This window comes from Colias philodice, chromosome 18 (genome assembly GCF_061535455.1).
Source record: "Colias philodice isolate Cphi_HAF_F1 chromosome 18, ilColPhil1 Martin Lab GWU primary, whole genome shotgun sequence".
Classification (NCBI taxonomy): domain Eukaryota; kingdom Metazoa; phylum Arthropoda; class Insecta; order Lepidoptera; family Pieridae; genus Colias; species Colias philodice.
In genome coordinates this window covers 8,652,933-8,675,703 of record NC_143103.1, presented here as the reverse complement: position 1 = coordinate 8,675,703, position 22,771 = coordinate 8,652,933, and the positions used below count along the sequence as shown (strand labels likewise).

Genomic DNA, 22,771 nt, shown 5'->3' with positions numbered 1-22,771 from the left:
ATATAATTATTTATTATCAACACAACGATTGTTTACGAAAAGCACCAAAAGAATTTGCAAGAAATTCGGTAAAACGTTAGTCATAAATTGACACTATGTTGTTTATAATCACAGACATTTATCATGAACAATTACCTACACAAGTAAATAAAATTAATAAAGATCAAAGCTTATCAAGCAAAATAAATTAGCCAGTAACTTTTATAAACAAATATGTACCTACTTGAATTAAAAATAAAATATAACATACTAAGGTATTTTATAAGTTTATAGATCCACGATTAACATCAAGCGAACGTTACTTATAGAGTAAAAAAGCCGGTCTCCTTTGACCAAATAAAAAGTATCACACAATTTATACGTAGGAAGTGAAATCAATCACTATAGTTAATCCTGTAAGCCATAAACAAACTAACAAACGGTGATAAAGCCATTTTACGATCGCCACCTCGTTTCTTACGAACAACTTACCAACAAAAGCGTCTTGATATTAACAGAATCGATTTTGATATTGCACAGTTCAATATGTGTTTGGGAAATATATTTACGACTGTGACGTCACGTGGTTGTGTGTTATTTCTGAAGTGAAATAAAATACAAAATACAAAACTTTACATTATATTATGTAGAATAAAGGAAAGTCGCTGTAGCTGTCTGTTTAAAACTACGCTAAGGATTTTGATGAGGTTTTGTAGAAAGCAGACGAAGCCGCGCGAGGAAAGCTGTATATATACTTATGTAAAAAATTGATAAAGACTAGAATAAAATAGATCGCTTAATTTGCCTCTCATATAATAATATCAAAACGAGACATTACTAATTCATATGTATTTAAATAGATGACAAACTAATAAAACTGGCGAAACTGCATCTGAGATAAGCGATGCAATTTTTACAGGAATCTCATTTTCTAGTAAAATCTTAGCTTAAGTTTTCCAAATTCACCATTTCTCTCTTGATATTTAAACAACTTATTTTTCAAATTCACCATAATACATTTGCTACACTCTCTACAGAATTAAAAAAGAATATCTACAATTTAGTGTTAAAGTACTTACAAAATGAAGACGTTAATAGACTTATATCCCAAGAATTATTATAAAGTGCCATTACCGAAATTGTTTCTAATCAAACCATTCCTAGAACGAATATGGCTTGGCGGCAATATGTGAGAAACCACTACCATTTATCCCAAACTTCTAATACTATCGCTAATTTCCCGTCACAACTCCAAACAAAACTCAACCGTATTACGACTTCATAGAGTCGCTTTCCCATTGCTCTCTCGTATCAGGAATCGATTAAAAACTCGATTGAAACATTCATAGTACAGGCTGGACGTTAATTAAGACGTGCATTATCATTTTAAAGCAGTAAATAAAATTGTAATCTTCAACTTTAGAGCACAGGCGTCTTATAACACGAGTTTATCTTGAAATGTTAAGCCTAAACGTATACTTCTTTGATCCCACCTACGCTGATATCCTGTACTAATGCACTGTCATTTTTAGGGATCCGTAGTAAGGCTAAAAATGGATCCCTTTTACTGATATTTCCATGTCTGCTTGTCCGTCCGTTTGACAACAGGCTGTAATCTTATGAGCCTTGATAGATAGACAGCTGTAATTTTCAGTGATGATGTATTTCTTTTGCCTCTATCTGTAACAACAAATAATATATAATTTGAATGCTATAGAACAAAAATATTAAATTCAACATATAATACCTTATAATTAGCACTTTTTATTTTTGTTAGGTAGGTATATTCTGTAATTATTTTTTGTTAATTCTGTATTTAAAATAAAATAAACTAAAGCAACGATTGGCACGATCATAAATAAAATTGGTAATAATTTTTTGCAGTTGCTCTAACTTATTTGTACGGAACCCAGTATTGCGAGTCCGGCTCGCACTTGGCCGGTTTATTAATGTATCTACTATAGATTTCTGTTAGAGTGACTTTTAATGGGGTTCTGACGTTGATGCTATTTGTTCTGTTGCAGGTAACAGCGGATCGACTAATGAGTTTGTGAGTAAATCGATAGTAAACAATGCTTGTTTGTAAATTGTGATTGAATAGATAGTTAAACTTTGCGGGAGCGATTTGACTTTTTTTAAAAAAATAAAATAAAATTAAAATTAAACTTATTTAATTATTAACTATAACAAGTGGACGATTTGGAGTCACAAATGTTAATGCCAGAATTACATGCAATGATACAATCGATACCTTATTACGAAACAAATGTTTTTCAATAACTGCTATGCTTATGCTAAATTGCAAGAACTCTCCGGTGGTCTTGCTGAGGCCAGCGGAAAGCTATTGCTCAACCTAATACAGAGGGTTGGGGTGGATGCGTAACTCCTCCCTCCTTAAGTGCGAAATTATCGGTTTGTTCATTTTTAATAACTATCCGATGATTTCACAGACATGTTACATTTAATATCTTATAACGAAGTAAGTAAAGTAAAAATAGAATTACAAGTACAAAGATTAAAAATAGAGACGTATAGCCTAAAGTAGCACTGAATCTAAAATTTCTTTCACTGTTAATCATTTCACTATCACTGAACACTGATTGCTTTAATATCGTTGACATATATTTAACTTCGTCCAAGTTGATGCCTCGCATATTGAGTACACGTGTACTGGATAATATTGGAGTTCTATTCACAGGTAATTGCGGCAAAACTATAATTTTTGTTGGTTCTACAGGATCATTCTCAGTGATTACTTGGTGAGGGCGAATCGTTATATTCTGGATCTCGATGCTACATGGTTCGTCGATGGTCATTATGTATGTGCCCACGACAGGATATTTGCTGACATCACCATTGCAAATTTGAGTCAGAGTATTTCTGTATTTTGAGAAAAGTATCCAACTTATAGGTGTGATTCTTTGAATTCTCACATTCTCTATATTGATTAGCTGTTGTTCGCAGTGCATTGGGTTTCCTTCAAATTTAAGCAGTTGTTCTATGCAAGTAGTTTCAGGATATGGCGTTTGATTTTGTTCATCGCATAGAAATTGTTCTCCAGCAGCGAGCGATCGGCACGGTTTTACGACCGGTAAGTATTTCATCCCCTTTGCCAACAGGTAAGGATATTTAGGAAAAATGGAAACGGTATTACTATCGGATTCACGGTACATAGGTATAGAGTATAATTTGTAATAGTTATAAGTATAATTATCTGTAATTGGAACCTCCATTATGAACGTAATCTGGTTTTGTTTAATATACGATTTAACATTAATAGTTTCTTCTAGTTTTACTAAATTTGCCTCACTCGCTTTAAACACTAAATTTTCAGTTTGAGATATAAGAATTAAATGTTGCAACAGTTCAGTAGAATTAATAATACTTTGATGTAATATGGATACTCTACTAAATGCTAGAGCAGTCTCTATTTCTCCTAATTTTATAAAAATAGAACGAAAATTACTAACAAATAAATTTAAAAGGCTTACAACATAAGTATAAACCCAATGATTATCCTTAGATGCTAATTCCTTAATCATAGATTCTACAATTTTTAAACGCTTATCTAATATATTAGAATTTTGATTTAAGACTTCAGTAGAATTGATAAAACTATCGAGCATTTTAGATATTAAGGTAATTTTATTTCTAATGATAGTCTGATCGTTTTCAAGTTTAGCTGTAAGTTTATCGTATCTAATTGCGTCACTATAGTCTAAATTTCCCGTTATAATTTTAATTAAGGAACCCAGAGGGTTGAGGATACCTCTCTTGACGCGTTTGTGTGGAACTAACTGTTCGTATTTCTGAACCGTTATGTCGCGAATATATTCAGCGTGATATTTTGCCACTTGAAAATCGTGTAAGTATGAAATATTCTTATTAATTAAACTATCGAATTCACTGTATTTGCTAATAATAAAATTTAAGTCATCATTTATCTTATCTAAATTTAAAACCTTAATTATAGTCCAATAGTCTGTTTGGAGATATGCTTGCCCTTCTTTCACAGGATAAATTCCCGGGTTATGTTGAAGAAGTCGTAGTTGAAGGGCCAGCGCGGACCTCATTACTATCAGCCAACACCACAACGCGGAAGGCGTTTTACATTTTTAATAGGAACCGTCTTCCTTTTACCAATCTCTATCGGTATAACGTTCCTTGAACCTTGTCCTATAACCTTAGCTTTATGGAATCGCGGCGTATCCTTGCTTTTTCGCTTATTAACGTCTTTCGCAAATATATTTTTTCCTGAAGGGAGACTGATTTGATCTTCACCACCTCTCCTATCCTTTACTTTTTGCTTAGTTTCGATCATTTTCATTTTAGAACACGTTTCACAAGCATTAATAAGGGCTGAAATAGTTTCCTGCATATTGTACCAAAAATAATTCCTACGTATACTCGCTAGAGTCTCTTTAATACCGCGGTGACACGTTTTGCCTTGATGGTGTTTTATTATAATAGCCTTTTGTTCCTTCTCATCTTCTATAAAAACTACACGCTCCGTACATTCAAATAACAATACTGTATCCTTTCTAAATAATTCTATGACAATGCTAGTGAACTGTTTGCGATGTTCATCATCTTCGAAATAAATGAAATACTTAACTTTCGGTTTAATATACTCTTTTAAAAATTGTTTTACTAGATCTGGGTTATTAGTAGGCAAGAATACTTCTAAAACCTTTTGCTTTTCACGTGAAAGGTCGTGAACTTGCATTTCGTTCTTAAACCACGTATATACTAAAATTTGATTTGGTTTCGTATCTATTGCTTCATGTAATATAGGTATACCGGACGATTCTACTATATTAGCTGAATGAACTGTATCCGATTTTGACGTTACAGGTGGTGACCTGACTGGGTAGTCACATGTTCTAGGAGAACTTAGCGCCGATAGGGTTTCAGAGTCGGAAATAGATATCGTTTCACTAGAATCGCGTTCTGATATAGTAATTGTACTAGAGTCGTTACGCGCTCTTGGCCTATTGTCTTTATCGCCTATATTAACAACCATGGATTCGTTTTCATTATCGGAATGCGTAGCGTTAACTCTAATTCTAGATAAAGCGTCCGCGTTAAAATTTTGCTTCCCAGTATCAACCATAAATTTGGAATTAATTTCAGGAATATAAATGTGTGGCAATTTCAGATTTGGATCGCAATTTAATTCTATGATTTTTTCTTTATAGAGGCTTTCGTTTGAAAATTTTCTTCATCAGACGGAAGCACATTAATGTCTTGAGTATCATCAGTGGGTGTATAAATCTCATTCTCATCGTATTCGCAATTCGTATAGTCGTAAGGATTATAGCCATAGTAATTCGTATAGTCGTAAGGATTATAGTCATAGTAATAATTGTCATATAGTGAATTGTCATTATATAAGTCGGTTTCATTCACTCTAAAACCTGGCTGAGTTATATTTTGTGGTCGAGGAGGTGCCGTCCTCATGGAAACGTCAGTAGACTCAAAGCGGTTATTTTGAGGAGGTCTTTGACCGAAATTCTGTGGCGTCATACCAAAAGTTTCAGGAGGCCTATAACCAAATTGTGGGTTTTGATTTAATGTTGGTCTATAACCAAATTGTGGATTTTGATTTAATGTTGGTCTATAACCAAATTGTGGATTTTGATTGAATGTAGGCCTATACCCGAACTGTGGGTTTTTATTAAACGGTGGCTTATAACCAAATTGGTGATTTTTATTAAACGGTTGTTGGGGTGTGAATTTAAAACCAAATTTTTGAGGTACATTTGGTGTCCCAAAATTAAATCTTTGTTGAGGATTTTGTAAAAATTGGGGCACCGTTGTATTATTATGGGTACGATTGCGCGACTGATATTGTTCGTGAAAATTAACTTCTTCTAACACAATTTCTAGAGCCTGTTCTAATGTATTAGGCGATTTTAGTCTAACAATTCGCACCATGCTTTCGGGCAAATTATACAAGAAAACGTTCAGGGCTGTATGATTATAAATCGCAATTTTCGCGCGTTTAATTTCCGTATCTACCGATAAATTAACCTTCGATATTAGTAACGATCTAATATTCTGTATCCTATTACAAAATTCAAGATAACTTTCCCCGGATTTTATTTTACAGGACTCGAGAGAGATTTTTATGCAATCCTCAGTTCGCGGATCACCAAAATGTTGTTCCAGCAATTCTTTTAGCGCGGGCCAAGTGTTAATATCTTCGCGCTCGGATAATAACGCGGCGGCATCGCCTATTAATCTACTAGTTATTGCATGTAAAACGTAAATATTCTGCTCTTCATGCCCTCTAAATTTATTAATTATATATTCACATTTTCGAAAGAATAAATTCAAAATTCTTTTGTCTCCACCAAAAAGAGGAATAAGCTTTAACATATCACTCGGAATTGTTATTACGTTTACGCTTTGGATTTCGCGTTCCATGTTAAATAAGTACAGAGTAATTAAAGTTCTGAAGTCTTTAACCAATTACAATAATTTCGAATTATAAAAATCACACACACACAGAAATCAATTTAAAACACAATATAATAAAAATTCTTAAAATATAGCACAATAAAAAAAATTATATGTTATCAATTACTATAAAAATTAAAACTTGAAATAATTTATAAAATCACATATAAAATATAAAAATTATTAATTGAATTACGATCGATTTTGAGATCAATTAAATCAATTAATATTAATATTTCTTTATGCAAAAATCATTTAATTTTCTAATTTAAAACTTTTAATTAAGTTACACTCTATAGTTAATTAGTCTGTGCAGAGTTTTATGCAAGACAATTCTTAGAATTTAATACGATATTTCTTATGTATAAGTTATAACTAATTACTGATTTAATAGAATTTCATATTAAAACCAGATCCGTTATAATGCGAGACGTTCAATCCCAAAATAACAGTTAAAAATAGTTAAAAGTCAAAATTACACTCTCGTGAAAAGGATATGGGAATATATCAGAAAGGATGGCAAAAAGTTTTACTCACCAACCGATCGTCGATCCCATTATTCCTCGTCGTGGTCGTTTAACAAATTTATTTTTCGGTTCTTTTAGGATAGCACGGCCTTTATAGCAATGTTCTAGGGCTAATTTTGAAGACCTCTAGACATGCAGACCTTATGTGGCTATCCTACCGGCTGCGCCAGTTAAACTTTGCGGGAGCGATTTGACTTTTTTTAAAAAAATAAAATAAAATTAAAATTAAACTTATTTAATTATTAACTATAACAAGTGGACGATTTGGAGTCACAAATGTTAATGCCAGAATTACATGCAATGATACAATCGATACCTTATTACGAAACAAATGTTTTTCAATAACTGCTATGCTTATGCTAAATTGCAAGAACTCTCCGGTGGTCTTGCTGAGGCCAGCGGAAAGCTATTGCTCAACCTAATACAGAGGGTTGGGGTGGATGCGTAACTAGATAGGTAGAGGTAGAGACACAGCTTTAGAGCATTAAATAATATTATGAAAAGGTGGAAAATACAAGTTTAAATTGTAGCATCGGCTGGTAAGACTAGTAGTGTATTATTTATAAAATAAATATCTTAAATTTTAATTTGAATTGATTTTAATTTTAACCCATTGAGCCCCGAGCGGCCCGATCGGTCCACGACACAATAGATTTTCTATTGTGTCTGTGGTTCCGGGGCCTGAGTTATTAATTAATTGATATCGCTTAGCTCGCTTTGTTTATTGTATATTATGAGAGAAGTTAAGGAGGACTGGGAATTTTTTTTGGTGTAATTCAATATTATTACTTCATAAACATTCTTAAAATTGTTATGTTAGAGCTGCTCTTTCGAGCTCTAGCTCTAACTACAAAGTTCCTAGTTGTTTTTTTTCTGCGTCATTTGATGATTTGAACGCAATTCTCAATTTCTTAATGAAGAATAAAAAATATTAGAGTTTGAGTTTTATACATTCATTTATAATGAAACAATGAAGCAAAAGATTAAATTATTAAATGATAAGTATAGTAATATTCAATTTATTGTAAGACTAACTTCTTATTATCCATCTGTAAAAGTCAAAAAGCTTCTTTTGTAAAAGTAACAATTCCAACGATACGGTCAATTGGCAAGTTTTATTTATTTGTTATTTCTCTTGCCTTTACGGAAAACTTGGATATAAGTATTTCGGAACGAAAACTTTTGCACGAAAGATTCAGATTAAATATTTACGTGTATTTTTCTCTAGTTCCGAAGCTAAGGTGAAGGCCGTCTTGTTTGTTTTGGATTTAAATCTGTATTTATATTGACATTTCATGCTATCACGCAATAGCTGTTTGTTGTCCTTTCTGGATTTGGCGACTGAAACGTATTTTTGTCTCTAGGTAATGTATGTTTTAGTTTTATCAAAATGGTTTCAGCGGATACAGGGTGAGAATAAAACAAATGTACAATTATTGAGAGTAGAGAAATAGAGACTGCGTATTTATTTAGAAATGAAAACTTGTTGAATTGAAACTTCTTTAGGCGCATAGAGAGATATATTTTAAGGTCGCGTCATGGCAATACCGTGTCGTCATCGAGTAAGGCGAAGTTACCAAAATCTTTGAATCTTGCCAAAGAAGTTTCACTTCTGACACGTGTTCTCGACACACAGGCTCATTATTATATTTAATTAAATACATGTTGCAATAAATACGTTAATACACCTTTAATCATACAATTATGAGTCACATAGTTAATAAATGACCAACAGTCAAATTAAATATTGTTTTAGTAAAGTGAGGAGTCGAGAGCGATGGTTTGGTAAACATTTACCAATCACCATCAGTATGGGGACGGTGTCTTTGATAAATATCACTATAGTATATAAATATTTGTTCTTTGCTACTCATTTATTAGGGACTTTAGTATATAATAATACTAGCTTTCCGCCAGCGGCTTCGCCCGCGTTTTCAAGAACCCACATACTTCCCGTGGGATTTCCGGGATAAAACCTATCCTATGTGTTAATCCAAGTTACCCTCTATATGTGTGCTTAATTTCATTGTAATCGGTCATTCAGTAGTATTTGCGTGAAAGAGTAACAAACACACACATACACATCCTCACAAACTTTCGCATTTATAATATTAGTAGGACTTAAAAGAAATTCCTGAAGTCTCAAATTCGCCCAAACCTTTGATCTCATTTCACCCTAACCACTTAGCAGGCCATAAAAATTACGAAACAATAATAATGTAATAAATCTGAAACCTAACCCGCACATGTGGTGAAACATCCAGGAGTTATTAATTACGTACAGACAGACGGACGAGCCGAAGAATTCACAGTATATATATCAAGGGTTAATTGGAAACAAGTGTGGTGTGTTTTTTATTTGCTATCGTGCAAATAGAGCTTTCTATAATTAATTTATATAATTCGGATTAAGTATTTTTAATTTGAGTATTAGAAGGGACATAATATGATAAAGTACAAATGTTATAAAAAAACAATACGCTTTAATAAAAAAAATCACAAAAAACTAAACCGCCTTCAAATTCGCGGAAGGAACTACAGTTATTTTTAAAATTTAGTAGGAAGCATCAAAATCCGTTCACCGAAGGTTCGAAGGTAACAAAGACAAAAATTCGACTTGAGAATCTTCTTTTTTGAAGTCGGTTGAATATTGTTCATTTTATTGATATATCTGGAAAAAATATTAATAAATAATTTGTATAAAATATCTAGACCGTACACCATTGTTTAATTCGGCAATAAATCATTCCTTATTTATTTTCACTTTGAATGCACTGCACTGTATTGCACATAAATATTTACAATGATATCGATCATTACAAATATAAATAAACAATAAACTTAAACGAAACAGTGTAATCTAAATGGATCTACCAATAATAAACAAATAATTCATAAGCAAGCAGGTGTTGAAACATTAATCTTTGCTTATCCCTTCGTTACAATCCGATTATAATTACATACTTGATTGCACGTTAGATTTTCGTATGTAATGATATGGGGAAGCTTTATTGTTAAAAGAATATAATGTAAGCGAATTTATCAATGTACGATAAATGAATTAAATCGTAGAGTATATTCCTACGTTCCATGTAAGGCAACTCTATGAGACAAATGGGCTGATTTTGGCGGGGAAGGACATTATCGTAAGTACATAGCTGATTTCATAATTCATTAAAAGGCAAATTAGGCAAATGACGTTATCTCTACCTATAAAATGTTGGCAAAATCGCAGATGTCCGCTAGTTAGATAATATATAAACTTTTCCGATGTCATTAACCTCCTGGGTGAGGGGATTAGGGACGCCTTAATTCATCGTGTACATAATATGACTGACATTCAGCTGAAGATATGTAAAAAACTTAGTGTTTGTTAAACTGCTAGATCATATTAATAATATATAACTATCTAGAAATCAATTCAATCTTTAGTTTAAGAGCAACCAACTGCAAATCAACAAAAATCTTTGTTACCAAGTCGTTCGCAAAAACCAAACTTCAGTTGCGGTCAACAACCAGTTAAATATAATTGTCTCCTTTATCCATTCCTTATTATCTTCTTATAAGTTACACGGCTCTGTTTCATGTTAAATACCGATTGTATCGTCTTACGTTTGTTATGACTGTGTGGCTGTTAGATACGCGATTGTTGTGTAGAATTAGGCTTTATTTAGGGCTACCTTATTGTCTAGATTGCCTATATAGTTTGCGTTTATAATAAACCTGTAAGGGCTCTATATTAGGGCTACTGATAATACTCTTTCACTTTATAACAAGAGGTCTAGAGGATTTTATAAACACCGACACAAAGAAATGAAAGTTCACTATTGATCTACCAGTGTAATCGTATCAAATAATATCATATACAAAATAGACCATTAGAATTTAAAAACACCGATATAAGTACCGTATGTAATAGGTGACTATTATTCAAATTTTAACTCGTCTACTATTGATAAATTAAGATATTAATAAAATATGTACAAACAAACTGACCGCTTCCAACGCCTGGCCCTTTTCATAGCCACAAAACGATCACAACATTTCTCATCAACAAGATCCAGCATTCTTCAGTATTGGAACAAACTGGTTCCCAACAAAAACGCTCCGCTCCCGGCATTCATAACAGTTTTTGTCATACCCGTCGCCATTACTATAGACATAATATGATATGATATCATATCACTCCATAAGCGCTGTATCCCTGGTATTTAGCGGTATTTTTTCCCAGTGGAATCTCATTCATATGAAACTTACATTAAGATAACGTCAGTTTTCATTCTCATAACGCATTCATTGCTATTAATTGCTATAATTGTCATGTCAATCTTCTTTATTTATGCTTATTCATCCAATTAATTCCTTAAAAACCAACAAATCTGACCAAGATTTCAGTCTTCTAGCTTTTAAATCTATCATCAAATTAATTCCTGGAACACCAAAACTGAGTTATCATACTAGTTTATGGTGTTTTGGTCAAAGTAGAACAGCGAAATTATCACGACAAAGGCAGCGCTGCATATCCTGCACCCAAATCTAATCTAAAAGTCAAACATAAGGAACTCAACATCACAAACTCATAAGATCCGATTTCGATTAATCTCGCTTGCAACTTCAACTTGAATATGACTTCGAAACGAGTTTTGGTATGCATTAATACCTCGCTTCAATTGGTTACATTTCATCGGCTCTCTTTTGATGCTAATCGAAGAATTTGAATGTAAATTATTGCTGATTGTGTGATTTGAATATGTTATTGTGTTGGTATTAAATTGTTCAACGCTTTATTGCTTTTAATTTCGATTGATTGATTGGTTACTTTCTTATTATTTTGTGTGTTTACACGACTTTATGTAAATAAAAGTTATATGTAAATTGTACATATATTGAGAAATATTATACATCAGAACAAGGTTATTAATTTATACTAAGGAAATGAAAATATGTTAAAATATATTATTTCCGGTTTATCATCTAATAATTAAAAGTTCTAAACACATTCCCTTATTAACTGCACCTTGATTTATAAAGATAATAACGCGGCGTTTACTCATTAACCTAAGGTCGTAAAATGTCAGAACTTTAATTATTATTCGTAACATCATAATTATCGATCGTGAGTAATCATCGAATGCATGAATTAATGTTTGCCGTCCAATTTAATCTGACACTCCGATATACGTTCGAAGACACTTAATAGTCATGCTTACATTGGCAGAGTGCTCCGGATTTGAGATGCAAAGTGTCTTGTTAACATGGCCGAGGGGTACTTAGATTATTACGTTACCCTCTAAGATACTAGTTTACTTGTTCGAAACTCCCGCTGGGCTTAATGTGAGGCATCTGTACAGCGCGCCACCCGTCTCCACAAATCAGACGCAAGTGTTGAATCATTATTAACTGTAATGTCTTACATATAAGATTCTAAAACATCATAGCCTGCACCAACTTACGTTATCAATTGTACGCTCCGAGCTGTTCCATTACAAGCTTTACATCATTTATCATACTTTACATTGCCATAATTTATTCGTGAAGACTTTCTTGTTTTATTTCCACCGAGATTTCTTAACATGGTGTTCTCGAATTTCTTAATACGTGATGCGATTCTTGTATAAAGTCGTCGCTTGGAATTCTGCTTCCATTATCGATAGCAATATTTTACACGTCGCCAAGTGTGCCTGTAAAATGAAACCAAAGCTTATTTATCGTTGTTGAATTGTGTATGTCTTAAAGTGTTAACGATATGTTTTATTTATGCTCTATAGTTAATATAAATCTCAAAGCGGTATACTAGAAACTTTATTTTTATTTCTTCTAATATATACGTCTCAACAAATATAACACAAAATCCGGTGCTAGTTAAGTGTTTTAAACTCACTTAAATATCCATTTCGACATGTTTGATAGAGTCATTTACTCGAACGTTATAAACTAGGAAAGAAAACGGCCCAAGTATATCGCCTTGTCGCACCTCCATTACTGGCTGTAATGATTAATTGTTATTAATGCGGCTACATAAACAGAGATTGGACGTTAATGCCTCGTTGCATTAGATGTGATCATCTTGCTCGAATATATAATGCGGGACTAGTTAATTTACATCTATTAGCGTCCATTTCACTAATGTTATAACAATAGGAATTGGTAATATAACATGTCAATAGTATTTAATTACAACAGTATATTACGTTACTTATACGATAGCTAATGGGATGTAAAGACAATATGGGTACGATTTATCAAGCTTGTTTTGAAAGGGGTGTAAGACTAATTTGAATAGCTTTTTAAGCTATTGCATAGCTTCTATCGCGGGCCTTGAGCGTGGGGACCGAATCCAGAAATTCCGTAACGAAAAACCCTCACGCTCCCCACTCCGACGGGCACGGAGGTGTGGCTTGAAGGCATGCTATGCAATAGCTTTACTGTCTCTCGAGTGCCACCATTGAGCTATTTTTAATAGGCACTGTCACATAATTAAAACCATCGAAATTTTGAAAAGAAATCACTTAAATCATAATATAATTACTGGTAGCCAAATAATACTTTGATATCCTAATTTTAGTGCCATTCTTGAAATTAAGAAGGTTCTAACGACAACTCACAAATTGCTTTGTCTCTAACGCTACAAAATGAACCAAAGAAATTTTTTAACCTACACGCGAAAAAAATACCCACTAGTTAAAATACTAGATATAATATTACATGCATTATGCAGTCAAATAAATTTTTGATTTAATAAATAACCAAAGAGATTAGGCATGTTTCTGTTATACGCTGACTCAACTTATAGAAATTCATGCACAATCACGGACAAATAAATAACAAAGAATTGAGAAGACGGAAATAAAAGATGTATTTTATTTGTTTCTTAAACTCAATTTATAAGCGGCCATAAACTCATAAGTAACATGGGGTGATTTATTTTGTATAAAGACGTTTCACACTCGTTTTGCGTTTTGATTTGTAAAGGCGATAAATCTGAACATTTTGAAGATTATTTTAGCTCTGTTAGCTTTTAGTTTTTTTAGAAATGAAATAAAACATTGAAACTGATTAAAGTAACGAAACTAATTTGATACTGAACTAAAACCTTTCACTGGTTTAAGATAGCATTGGTATATTCTTTATACCTACATGGAATTATTCTTAAATCGTAAAAAATAGAAACGCCCCGCTTTTAGCAATATTGGATAAAATAAGATACTTCTTGGATATGTTTTACCACAATATACTACAAGAAATATAACTTATAAAGTAGATAGATAGCACATTTCATACGCAACATTATTTTTCATTAAAGACACGATATAATAACCTGCAGAGAGCTTATATTTCACGAGGTATTACACAGGTAAGAAACTAAAATCAAGAAATATTGTAGAACATTCTAAAATAACAGCGCTTTGATTATTTAGTGAAACAAATTGTAGAATAGATTTTTTACGCTAGTGAAAAAAATAACCGTAAATAAACAATATACAAAAATTTTTTTGGTACTTAATAAATACCTACTGTTTTAGCACAAAAAAAAACGCTTTTATCAAAGATGTTTAGATTACCTATTTAATTAACAACAATATAAGTTACAATAATTAAACAATGAAGAAAGCAAGTAGGTACAGTGCGATTGAATAAATAAATTGTATGCTCTATAGCCCGGTCAATTTAAACCAAAAAAATGAGGGTACTACTACATAAAGTCCCAACAGGCTGAATTTCTGTGAAGTTGTTGAAAACATAATTATTATAGTCTATTCGATTTAAAACATTAGTTTTAACATGAAAAATTTCTTAGTTTAATATATTTTAATCTCTACAGTCTGTTTCCATGAAAAAATACTCAACGACTTTTTCCACTTAATTTTTCTAATTAATTTGAAAGAATATTATTTCTTCTATTTCTTTTAATTACTATTTAATTACTATATTATCAATTATGTATAACAGCGAAATCCTATTTAATTAATATTATAAATGCAAAAGTTTGTTAGAATGGACGAATGTTTATTACTCTTTCACGCAAATACTACTTAACCGATTACAATGAAATTTGGTATGTAAGTAACTGAAGTAACTGAAAATCCCACAGGAACGGGAACTATGCGGGTTTTTCTTTGAAAACGTGGGCGAAGCCGCAAGCGGCAATCTGGTATTATAATATATTATGGGGGCAACTTTACTTTCTCATATTTATCTCACTCGATTACAAATCTCAATCCAAAACCAATATGTTTTTGACACCAACTATAAACTTAACTATTTATCACACAAAAATGAACACAAACATAGAAAGCGGAATTTGAAACAAAATATGTACACATAATATAAGAATGACATATCGCAGTATGTAAATGAACCCGTAGTCCCCGGTCATACTTTTAACAGAATCAACTGATGTAGAAAATTGTGTTTCGTACCTCGCAAGTTATTTCAGAACATGTGATCTGTAAAATTTTATCTGTACCCGTGTATACTGACGTACGCTTGGCACGGTGCGGATTATAAGTACGAATGTATTTTGCGTTAGTTTTATTTTTTTAGAGCGGGTTTAATTATTATTTAATGACAATGTAGTTTGTTTAAACCTGTTTAATGAGAACAGGGAATTTATTAAAGAGTTTATGAGATCTCATTAATATAACAAATAAATAAATAAATGTTTCTATTAGTACATTGCATTACGAATGCTTTAGGGAACTCTTACACGATACGTAAAATTTTTGTCATTAATTTCATCCATTACCGCATTCAATTTAAGTACCTTGAAGTATATTTTTTAATATTATTACAATTCGAGACAAAAGTTAGCATCGAATTTATACAAATCACATCTCGCTTCTCACACACGCGATAGATTCATTAGATATACTGAATCTATTAAGACATAAATCTTAAACCTCACTCATTAAAATAAAACTCACATTAAATAATACGACCAAATATAGATGTACGTTCCAGTATGCAAAACTAATGTGGATCGATAATCGATTACAATTCAATTTGCCTGGTTAATTTATATCTCTTGAGCGATCGTATTATGTTTTGATTCTTAATAAATATTTATAAGCGTTAATTAGAGAAATGTAGTGTTAAATTACATATTCGGCAGGTTTTGGTGGCCTGAATTTATAATCATGATTTTATGACAAATTATTACAAGACTATAATATTACGATACCGTGGAAATCATTATTTAGATTTTAGACTGAAATTTACACTGGCTTATGAGGCTTTACTTGCGTTGAATGTTTAGAAAGCTGTAACAGTTTGCATTCTATCTATACTTTTTTATATTATAAAGCTGAAGAGTTTGTTTGTTTGAACGCGCTAATCACAGGAACTACTGGTCCAATTTGAAAAATTTTTTCGGTGATAGATAGCCCATTTATCGAGGAAGGCTAGGTTAGATATTATTATCTTTACTCTAAGACCAACATGAGCGGAGCAACGCGGGTAAAAAAAACCGCGGGGCATAGCTGGTAAAATATAAAATATGTTTAAAAAAATCTTCTATAACTAAATTCCAATTAACAATTATTTTAATTAACGAAGAAACAATATAATTTAAAAAGCAAACGAAAAAAGTTATAATTAACATAATTAGACGCAAAGATAATTGAAATAAAAAATATTTTTATAAAAATTTAGTAGGCACCGCCAATTAAAATTTTCACCTATATTCGTTCAACTTCAACAAGAATAGACGGGGGCGTAAATTTATTCGAGTTGAAATGTATTTCAGGTCAAGTGTGGGTATAAGCTTTTATTTATTACTTTTATAATTATAATATGTATATTGGATAATGATTGTTTAATAATGGATTGCATTGAGCCTTTGTGGAAAATTATTAATGTGACATTTTTATTGGATCTCTCTTTTACTGCTATGAATGGATAAAGTAGACAATTTATATGGTAATTTAACTTTGACTGGTTTAAAACACGATTTATTAATTATATTGTTTATTCAGTGCGTGATCAGGTTCGCTGTAAAGTGGACGTCCGGATCCATAATGAATAAATCGTGTTTTAAATCTGTTAAAATTGGAATGTAACAAAATAATTTAAAATGAATTGTTTTACAAGTTACAACAAATAATTGTGTTAATTCACACTTCCAAATTCTAATTAGAAGAGCCTTGAGTAAGAATTTAAATTCATACAGCTTTTCAAACCACATGATTTTCCATACATGATTATATATCTCTTATAATAATCGTTATCTAATAGTTATAACATACTCACATAAAATGTGCATAACTCTTTATACTAAAAACATGCACTGCAGTTAATATACACGCAAAACATAAATCTTCATCTAAAACGCATCCATCTAAAACGTATTGATATTAAAAACAAATCACGATCAAATCAAATGAAATCCCAAAAAACGTTGAATAAAATCAAGTGAATGTTTAACGGGCATTATCACTCAATCGACTCAAAGCGGAAAATTACCTTTTAGAAGTTTTGAAGTCCTCTCGACCCTCCGAATTGATATGGATTGAACCGACTCTCAACTATTTCACAACAAAAACCGCCAACTCTGACCGTTTTCGATTGAAACGTCGGCAACTAAAAATAATCTGGGAGATGAGTTAGGTGTGTAGTGTACGGGCGGTTTGAGAGATTTAGAAATTAATTAAATTACAAATTGATAAAAAAACGTTGATTGTATTGTAAAATATTAATCTTTTGCAGTTCCAATATAATATTTGAATTTTTATTTAATATTGACAATTTCTGAATTATATAATCAAGGAGGAGTGTCCAGTGGCATTCCAAAATGGTATTTAAGAAATTAACTTAGAATCCAGTCTGCAACAATATAAACACTTTTAATTCGATCAGGCTAAAATATATTTTTTCTGTGCTTTCACTGTCTTTAACTATTTGAATTTCCTTTGATAATGAGCCGCTTTTATAATAGATAATCATAGCTATGTAGTTACTATAATCTGTCTACTACCATCACTATATAACCTTCCACTAATCCATCAACGATAACCTTCTATCAAGAACAAGTACCATTCATATACCTACTCCATTCGCAATACCACATACCAACATTCGATTGTCTCCACTTTACAAGCTGAACGGGAAAACCGCTCGTATACAGCCAGCTTAAACTGAACATATGGCTTACAATTTGTCGGCCTGTTCGCTTGATATCTAAATTAGTATGGATTCAGGTCTATCCTTTTTTCGTTGCAGACTTGACATCTCAATTAATGGCGTGTAATTTGAAAGATCTGAATCGTTAACGCCTCATATCTCGTTGATGTCCAGATGACTGGGTTGTCTTCGTAATTAAAGGGTATATACATCTTTTATTTTATTTGAGATCTGTCTGGATGAGTATGGACTTTGGCGTCTTTTTGGAAAACCTGTAATTATTATTAAAATCAATGTGGAATTAACGCTAAATTTGTTTTTCGAATTTGATTGTGGTAATGCATAAGGACAAGTATTTATAATTAATTTTTAAAACAAAAGTGAACGAGTCTCTTTTCTTCTCTTCGTACTATTATGTGATATCAAAGGGTAACTCCATTAAGATGAAGAACCGCCAAAGTCAGCTCTGCTGTCTCCGGGACTGTCTGGAACAAATAAACACAAAATATATAAATTTTAGGCACCGTAGCTTCAAATAATTAAGCTGTGTTGCAAACAGATATTTCATTTTTTTTAAGTTTACCTATCAGAACAAAACACTTAAATTTAAATGAAATTGGAATGTTTTAATCTAATCGTTTTTTTTACTAAGTCGGTACTCGGAATGTCTACCATTATCTAACAAAGAATATTATGCACCTACAAAAGATAAACAAGCCAGATAACCAATAGATTGTATATTACTATCTCAGTTATTTATTAACTCTTCCGAAGGAATAAGAATACCAAATAACGTCGTTGAACATCTCGCGAACGTCTTGATAAAAATTAATGCAAAATAATACAATTTGTTCCGGACTTGTCACTGGTGTACTAAAATCCTCTTCCCGCCATCATTGGACAGTATTTATTTTATTGCCTCATTTAAATAAAATAGCACTAAGCCCTTTTATTACTTTGTCGAGATTTTTAAACAAATTACCTTCTTTGTTGAGCGAATTTACAAACCTTTTGTTGGATGTCTCGGCAAATAGTCAACATCCGAATGTATTTTTGTGCAAAACAACTCTTTTATCTGACTTCGTGAAGGGGTATGATTAGGCAGTGTTATATACAAACCTGTTTGTTTACTTGAACGCGCTAATCTGAGGAACGACTGGTTCAATTTGATAAAAAATGCTTTCATTATTAGATAGTCCGTGTATCCAGGAAGGCTATCAACAGGCTATCATCACGCTAAGACTAACATCAGTGGAGCTATGCGGGTAAAACCGCGACGCACAGATAGTTATTTATAAACAAAATTCGTGTTATTAAGAAACAAATGCTTTTTAAATTTGCCAAAGTATTTCTATTCTACTGGATTATGTATGTCTCCCTCTAAATTTAGGACATGATGTTGGTGATGATGATGAAGTATTAGTAGATAGTACATGCAGATGATGAAGCATTTAAACCATTCGCCATGTTAACCATTACTTAATTTAAAACGCGATTCATTCAACAATTTAACATGACGTTTCGGACACATTACTGGACAGATTGCGATGTTAATCGTCTTGATGTTGATTAAAAAATGGTTAATTCAAAACCTGGTCTACACTGTAAAACTGCAAATAAACTTTACCCAGGCAATTCGAATATTGTATAATTTTTATTATTTGTACCAAACACGCGGAAAAACATGACCTTATTGCTAAATAGCTCGGTATTTCAATTTGTAACGAGCTTCACATGAAAACGTGTCTATATGCTTAGTTTTTGATACCAAGAATATACACTTCAATTCACAAACATAAGAAATATTAAATTTAGAAGTACTTAACAAAAATTAAGTTGCTTTGCTCATCAAACTGAATTTTTTCAGGGAAATTCCCTTTTCAAAGAGTCCTTTCATGGAAATAGAGACAAAGTTTGCTATAAACATTCCCCAGCTATCTTTCTTTCTCCCATTTAAAATTAAATAGATGATGAGCGTTGAAAGCAAAGTATTGTTTTACAATCAAAGAAACAATTGATATTAAAACCATCTATGATACAGCAGTAAGAAAGTAAACAATTTAAAAGATAACAAATACTCGAAAACTGGTTTATACGTATTAGATTTTTATAAAGACTATGAAGGTTAATCAATAGGGCCTAGTGGACCTAAAATAAACAAAACTAATTATTTTAATGCTTTGTTTCTCACTGCACAGATAGTTGGACACTAACCGAACGATAGAAGTCTAACTCTAGTCTACTCACTTATAAATTAAAACGTTTCAGTGTGCTTTCTCAGTCTGACTCCAATAGATTTCTTTCACGTTAGAATTTTAACTGGCCTTCGAAAATATTTACAGGCTTGACTTATACTGACTGTTTAAGTACATAACTTTTCTTATATATACTTAAATACGTGATGAGACGTTCTTAAGTACCTTTATTAGCAAGTGCTGTTTCGCATTTAGTAACTTAAATTTCAACCTTAAACTACAGATCATTAAGTACATTTTGGATTGTCCATTTCTATTTAATTACATGCACCTTGCGTGTCCACGTTAGTGTCATTTAGATCACTTTAACGAAACAACAATTCATCATCACCATGTAATTATTGATAATCATTGTCGTCCATTACAAACTAGTTTGTTAGTAGATTATAATCTATTTGATAATTACCATTCCTTCCCACAATCTTGATTAGCTATTTGTATGTTATTTTTCTTAACCGACTTAATTTGGACGGCTCTTGGGAATTTTTAATTTGTGTGATTTGAAATTTTATCTGTTATCTCGGATTTCTAAGAAGTCGGGTTATTTTACTCTGGAGATGTAAAATTTATTGTCCGGGGTTAAGTTTCGGTGCTTTGTTAATTATAAGATTTAGAATACTAGCAGCTCGTCCTGGCTTTGCTGGGTTTGAGATACATTTATCACGTTAACATAGCTTATAGAGAAAATAATAATTTCACTATAAATTGTGTAATATTGGATGAGTTTCTGATACCAAAATAATATGTAAAATAGATACTTTATCTACTAAAATTTTTCTTATGCTTAAACATTTTGATTAGAAATATTTATACTATTTTGCAAAAGTCAATATAAGATCATCAATATAAGGCAAGGTGACCGCCTCCTTGGTACAGTGGTTGACACGTGAGCGTAGCACCGAGGGGTCCTGGGTTCGATTCCCGGTGGAGACGAAGAAAAAAAAATGTCTCGGTCTGGTAGGACACAGAAGGCTGATCACCTTCTTGTCCCTAAAGAAAAATCGATCAGTGAAACAGATGTATAATGCATCTGCCACTTACCCCACTAGGGGACATGGGACTTCACAATATAAGGCAAGGTAGGATATGAAATACATGTCCATATTTTTCTATTTTCACTATTAAAATGGCCGTTGAAAGGTCCTAAAGCGCTATCCATAGATGCTATCTGGATCAAATTTACCGGAACATTATCATATTATTATCTCGCAGATTTTTATTCACCGTAAATAATATATTCCACCAGCTGTTGAGATGCCTTCGAGTTTCTATTTTATCCCGGTATCTCACTCACCTGAGGCTTTTCTATAAATAGCAATTACTATTGTTAAAGTTGTATCTTTAAAAGCGGTAAGAGCATAATATCTCAAAGAGATACATTGAATTATTAGTAGTGTAAAGATTAATTTAATAATATTATCCTTATATATTATTATGGTTAATTCCTGTTTTGATGATTGTCGAAACTTTGACTCGAATAAAAGCAATCCCATCAAAAACATCCTGTAAAAAACCCAAGTCTCGCAGCTCAGTCTTTCTACCGTCAAAAGTTGTGAGATCCATGTAATACCAAGTCGGTTAATCTATTTAGTGTCTACTTGAAGGACCTTCTGTCTTAAGTTATTACATAAGTTATTATCATGCCAATATTAAAAATATTTAACGTTTTAAACAAATAGATCGACTTGGACATCGCTTGATTTGATTATTAGTATGTATCACACTACACAGCACGACGGGCCAGCGACCAACAGGAACGAGAGTTTCAATCGCGTGAGGCGCGAGAGACTAAAGAATCTAATATAATATTGTAATATTCATTTTGTTTTCATGCGATGTCCAAGTCGATCTATTTGTTTAAAACGTTAAATATTTTTAATATTGGCATGATAATAACTTATGTAATAACTTAAGACAGAAGGTCCTTCAAGTAGACACTAAATAGATTAACCGACTTGGTATTACATGGATCTCACAACTTTTGACGGTAGAAAGACTGAGCTGCGAGACTTGGGTTTTTTACAGGATGTTTTTGATGGGATCTCACTTCTTTTTGTAGAGCCTTTCTTTTTGATACCACCACCAACCACCAACTGCATAAATAACTTTGTAATCCCATATATTTATATGGGATTACAAAGTTATTGATGCAGTTGGTGTATTTGGAAAACTGGACCGAAATTACAAAATATTTAAGTTTTCCCATGATTAAGACACTAAACTCTATATGTATTCCAAATATGAAGCTTCTAAGTCTGCTAGAAGTGCCTTGGACTTTTGATGATCGGTGAGTCAGTGAGTGACAAAATTTAGAAACTTTAACAAGTTGTCATTCTTAAACTACTGGTTCAAATTGACTGAAATTTTAAATATTCCGTGTTTATACAATGCCGGATTAGTTACTGAAGATTCAGGTTTCTTGCTTTATCC

At 32.2% G+C, this 22,771-nt stretch overlaps 1 protein-coding gene and 1 long non-coding RNA gene across 2 annotated transcripts in view; one reads left to right on the top strand and one right to left on the bottom strand.

Annotated features, from left to right (window-relative positions):
* pxb (putative Hedgehog signaling attenuator pxb) overlaps window positions 1-22,771 on the top strand; it is a 199,067-nt gene that overhangs the window by 53,564 nt on the left and 122,732 nt on the right. Inside the window, exon 2 of the mRNA XM_089706718.1 lies at window positions 2,004-2,029. The gene's annotated coding sequence lies outside the window, so the exon portion shown is untranslated. The remainder of the gene's footprint in view (window positions 1-2,003; window positions 2,030-22,771) is intronic.
* Window positions 1,007-12,953, bottom strand: LOC149480657 (uncharacterized). The gene is made up of 3 exons (XR_016317047.1): window positions 12,850-12,953; window positions 12,422-12,649; window positions 1,007-1,659 (listed from the first exon to the last, which is right to left on the bottom strand). It is a non-coding gene; the product is annotated as an uncharacterized LOC149480657 (long non-coding RNA).